This window comes from Monomorium pharaonis, chromosome 7 (genome assembly GCF_013373865.1).
Source record: "Monomorium pharaonis isolate MP-MQ-018 chromosome 7, ASM1337386v2, whole genome shotgun sequence".
NCBI lineage: Eukaryota > Metazoa > Arthropoda > Insecta > Hymenoptera > Formicidae > Monomorium > Monomorium pharaonis.
This window is the reverse complement of record NC_050473.1, coordinates 15944884-15950883: the sequence shown is the minus strand read 5'-3', so window position 1 is coordinate 15950883 and position 6000 is coordinate 15944884.

Below are 6000 nucleotides of genomic sequence, written 5' to 3'. Positions count from 1 at the left end.
GAGATCGTAATCGTAATCGTGTAATTTAACACGGTATGGTAATCGCCGTAAGACGCGAGCATATTATGCTGAGTCATTGTATGTGAGGGAGTGAGGGTGGCCGCGTATAGGTGGCGCCTGAAATTTTCTCCGCGATCTTTCGATAAATCTGTGTTAGTTTGACCGTCGTCCGTTGCGTCGTTTCGGCTGATTTTTCGCGGCGGGTGCCGGAGGAGCCGTTGCTACGCGGATTCGTGCGGCATTTCTGCGTCTCGTTCTAGTGTCGTGATACATTGATGTCAGGAGCAATCGGCGCGACGTTACGACGGACGGAGGACGGCCTCGCCCAGAGTCACGCAAGTGAAGTTGTTTCCGGTACTTTTCGGAGCGACGCGATACGCGACGGTTGGTCCACGGGCGGCGTCGCGGGGGGTCGTCTATTTAAGTAGGGGGGTATGACGCCGACTGACTCTTCTTATCCGACTCTGTTTACGCATTACTCTGTTTCGCTTCTCGTGTGTCGATCGACGTTTCCCTGAACCGTGAATATATTCCGCGAGATTCAGGCGATCGGGAAGCTTCGCCGCGCGAGCAAACGGCTACGTCAGAGCTACGTCACGGCGTCATTTCGGCCATATTGCATTTCGGCGGGAAAGTGCCTCCCGCTCCGGTGGCTCGGTGTGTTTATTCTCGTGTAATATTCGTTAACGTTCGACGTGTGTAGCTGTTACTTTACGTGTCGGAGTTAGGATCGCGGTAGGTAGCGCGTGAAATTATCCGCGCGAGCTTCCGAAAACGTCGCGGTTGGTTTCAAGTTGTCCGTTGTCCGTCCGTTGCGTCGGTCGTTTTGGCGGGAACCGAAGTTGTAGCTACGGGTTACTTTCTCACCGGGCGAACACGTCGCCTGAACGCGTCGCGTGCCGTTGATGTGTCGGGAGTGTCGTGCAAAGTGCCGGGCGATCGCGTTGTGGCCGATTGATATACGAACGTCGTTAACCTTGTTCTCGCGAGTGGACGCTTCGCGAGTGCCATGAATGGATTAATGTGCAACAAGGATAGGGGAGGAGGAGGAGGCCAGGACGGCGTCGGGCGACGGCAGAGCAACCGATGGGTAAGATATTTATGATTTGCCCTCATTTGCTCCTTCTTTTACTTGTCCGAGTTCGCTGCCTGTCTATCCTCGCGATAAAATGATAATTCTACTTTATTACATAATATGCATTCGCAGTATCTTAAGTTATTTTGAAATATTTCAATGAATCATCAGTGTCTTACAGATTTTAGCAAATAGAAATAAAGCATACGTGAATATTATTCCCTACGTTGGAGATTAATATAATTTGAATTTATTTGTACTTTACAGATTAAAGCTGTTATATATAACTCTGCTGCTGCGCATCTGACCGGTGAGTCAAAGATTTTTCTTTTTAATTTTAAGATAATGAATCTGTAAAGTTTTTATGTATGTATTAAATAAAGAAGGAAAGGTCCGAAGTCGAGAAAAAAATTGAAAAATAATATTAATACATATAATATATTATAATATATGTACATATTTTGAACATGAGAGAGAGATGTATATTTTTTAAATTGCAATTAATGTATTACACTGATTTGCGACACCACTGAAAAATTATTGTATTTTTACTAATTTTATTGCTTTTTTTATTGATTATAATTTAGTAAATTAATTTCTTTAAATAGATATAGATGCTAGATCAGGAAATATTTATTCCTAGAATATGATTTAATGGACAATGATAGACTTTATTAAGAAAGAAATTCAGAGAAAAATATTTCAAAAAACTTATTAAATTGAAATATTATCTAAATTACAATTAGTGAAAAATCAGTAAAATTAGTGAAAATACACTGGTCTTTCAGTAACTACACATTAATTCTGAAGTGACAATAACTGAAAGATAGTGAACAAATTATCACTAATTATCACAGCTAGTATATCACTGCAAATCAGTGATAATACAATGATTGCAATTTAGAGAATAATTACTTGGCTTATTTTTATTGTTTACAGATTCATTATCAAAGTTAATTACATAAATGATAAAATGTGCATATCTATTTGCCAGGTGCTAATTGATGAACGCTGCAAACAATAGAAAATTTATGCTACACATTTCGCACGCAAATAGTTACAGTTTGAAATCCCACGACGCTTATCTTATTTCGCGACGGATAAAAAGAAAATAAGGAGCAAAAAGGAATGATGAGAGACAGAGAGCTGAAATTCTTACGCACGCGTCGTCAAAATAAGCACCACTTGCTAAGACAGCTAGACGGTAACGTCTCGTGATAGTGGCTGGTTGATAGCAATAAAGCTTTATCTGACTTCCACTCCGAGTCACTTAACGTCTGCGGGAACATTTAAAGTTCTTAGAAGCGCAAACCATCCGCGCTATAAAACACTACCTCACCACCTTCCTCGTAGCTACTTATTATAACGACATTATTCTCGCTCCCCCTCATTAGCTATCCTATCAACGACACTTTCTACCATCCTTTTCCCGTTTTAAGTTTGCTCGCCGACGATGCCACCGCGATAAGTAGGAGACGCACTTTTTTCCATCCCCTCTCTCCCCGCGCTTCTCTCTCTCTCTCTCTCTCTCTCTCTCTCTCTCTCTCTCTCTCTCTCTCACCGTTCTCTTCGACGCTCCTTTGACGATCGTGACTGAATTAATTTCGGTTCGGTGCACGCAGTCGATCGTAATCCATTTATCTCGAGGACGAGTTGTTACGCCGTAACTCCCTATCCTTAGCGATATCAGGAAACAGAACATTATCATTCGCATAGATATCAGATTCCCGTCTTCGTCTTCTTTGCTTAAAGTATCCGGATGGTAATAATGTCATCGAATATGCGATTAAATGAATAAGATTATTGACGCTCGCGTCTCTCTCTTAAAAATCGATTCATACGTTTGGTAGTTTTATTACGTATATCCGAGAAGCGCGTGATTATCTCCGTAAGAGAAAGAGATGTATTGCGAGATAGTTTACATGCGTCGTACGTGGGAAATCAGGATAATATACACAAAATTCATTTGTGTTGTTCGATAAAATAATGGGCACAACGGCATTAATGTGAAAATTGCAGAATTAATTACATTGCCACCAATAGATCGTTTTGACCAATAATCGACGCTCCATTTAGCTCAAATAAACTTTTGCCTATCCATCCTCTAAAATCCACGACGCGTTAACACGTATCACGGTCACTAATTCAATATGTCATTTAGCACATATGTCTGCGCGTGTTATATGACGGATCAAAATTATTCATATCTAACCATATAACATTATTCTACATGTTAACTAAAATCACCGTTTGCTATAGTGCGTTTGACGCGATAATCATTCGAAATTTCCCCGACCGGTCGGTTGATTCGATTGACATGGTGAGAATTTAACAGCAAAATACACACGCAGAACACTCTAAATCTGTCGTTTATTGCCATTTGTTTGTAAGACGGTTTACACGCAAAGGATTATCTTTTTTTCTAAAACTTCTCCAGTTTTTATAAAATTACACCAGGTTGCTGAATTATCTAGTTTCCCTCTGCTAGTCGAGAGGCAGCAAGACGTGTAGGTACTAAACAAAAAGTTGGTATCCATTTTTTATACAAGTCAGTAAATTGCCTCACCGAAGTTTAACTACGGCTCTAGTTAAGATGAAAACTTTGAATCGAAAGGGAGGAGGCTCTGACGAGGTAATTGCGCGTTTCTTGCGGATTAAACTCATTCACCATATTTCGCCGATGCATATTCACGAATCGATGTATAAAACTTACTTAGAACAGTAACGGAAAGTTTTTTGCGAATGTTCTCTTCTCTTCGAATGTAATATGACATTAGCATTTAATCTCGTTTAAAAAAAATTAACTTATCTTAAAAATAACGTGCGTTATTTAAGTTAATTTCTTAAATATTTGCATCCTTCTTTTGTTGTGCTCTCATATGCACTGCGCGATTCGATAAGTCTTTTCATTCACCTCGCTTTCCTGACCAGAAAAGTCTCTTTATGCATCTGCCCTCGTTCTTCCGATTGAAACTCCTAAATCCCGCGCGACGCAGAATTTCATCGATATTCTCTAATAAATTCGAATGGACCGATCGAGAACCTCAATCCTAGTTGTAAATATTCAAAGTTTTTTATTCCAATCAGTTTTTCTTTCCACCGTTCGCGAGTCTTTGCCTCTAACACCCACATTTCCATTCTAACATCGCTGCACCACGAGAAGAAGGAACAATCCAAGTTTTACTCGAGATGAATTTCCGGATGAAAAAAAAAAGTAACTTGCTCGAGGAGGCTTGCGCACGGTTTAAAATCAACCTCGAGATTCTTGATGGGCCGTTGTGGTAAATTTCGGCGGAGCCTCTCGCGAGCAGCCCGTGATTTACTACCCGAAGTAAATCATCTTGCGTTATGCATGTTTTTTAAACTACAACGACCTCTTCACCATTTTAGATGTAAAATTACAATGGGGCCGAAATAAGCCGTCATGTCGCTTGCGGGACCGATTTTCTTTAGCAATCATTTTTTTTCACTCTCTCAGTTCACGCGGTATCCTTCTCACCTCACGTTCATTAATCTTTGCCAGCTTCTAGTATGCCTCGCGCGTCGACGTTTCGGTTGAGAAATTACAACTGCATTGTTGTGTATAAATGCTATGGAAAAACAGAACATGAGAATGTTCTAATTGACAACAATCACGGCTAAAGGGAACGTTATGTTACCGAAACAAAAAGAAACTTTTGACAGTATAATAATTAATAACAGTTTACAATTGCGGTAAAGTGCACAAAATATTCAAATTATTTTTACAAACATGGCGTTTAACTTTCCGAAAAAAGTTATATATTTGTTAATACATACGTTATCTGAGAAAAGCAATTTTTTTTTACATTGCGAATTATAATTGACAAATACGAAACCTCTTTCTTCATCGTGCAATTGTACCGACATGTAAGATGTGCGGCAGTCGCGTGTGCTATTCACGTCTTGCGAAGGTAGGGGAAATTAAATTAAATTTAAATTAAGTTCAATTAATTAAGCCGCTTCTCCCGTGGGAACTACGCTTCTGCGCTGACTCGCTGTCCCTGAAATTCACCTCCTTCCTGCAAAAGGGCTGCCAGTGAGGATAGTGATCCTTGTTTGGCTCCGAATACGAAACTAATCTCTTTTAAATTAGTATTAAATTCTAAACGGCCCCGAGTCTGTGTACGCGGCGTTATTAAATTCCGCTGTAGTGCCACGTGTTGCCGCGCGAAATTTTCTCGCTTCGAACGAGAGTCGGCGCGGACCCGATGTTTTACACCGATCATAAATACGGTGGACTCTTCTATTACGTTCCGGTAGCGTTACGATTTCCGCAATATATGATGTAATCTTTCATCGCCGAAATTGTCCCGACAAGATTTAAAGAGCGCTTCGAAACATCTGTGGATTTTTAATAATATACTATTAATACACGCTGTGCGCATATTTACACATCTATTCGCGGCTAACATACTTTCTCAAAACATAAGCGTCACAAAAAAAAAAAACGAATGATTCTCAGGATAACATATCTTTGTAATATTTTGAATGCAGTGAAAACAGTCTTGGCTGTAGGATTAAATTAAATCGAAACGTATAAGAAGTTAAAATTAATTAGTGGAGATGGACTCTTCTTCAGGATTTTTTTTATAAACGTGTAAAGAATTATCTTCCTGCACAATGGCGAATAATGCAAGCTCGATATTATCTTGCGTCAAACTGTTATTTTCTTAAACCTACATTTCGCTACAATTTGATTCAAGATTGCATACAACGGATCTGTAACCGATGTTGCAAGTGGCAGGTCGCAAGACACTGGCACCAAAAGAGATATACGATAACGACAGACAATTCGAGCGAGCTTTCGAAACGCCGTACCGTAGGTACCGTGCCAAAGAGCTGAGACTACCTTAGCCCGTTTCGGTAGATACTACACGAGCACATACACACACGCATACATACTC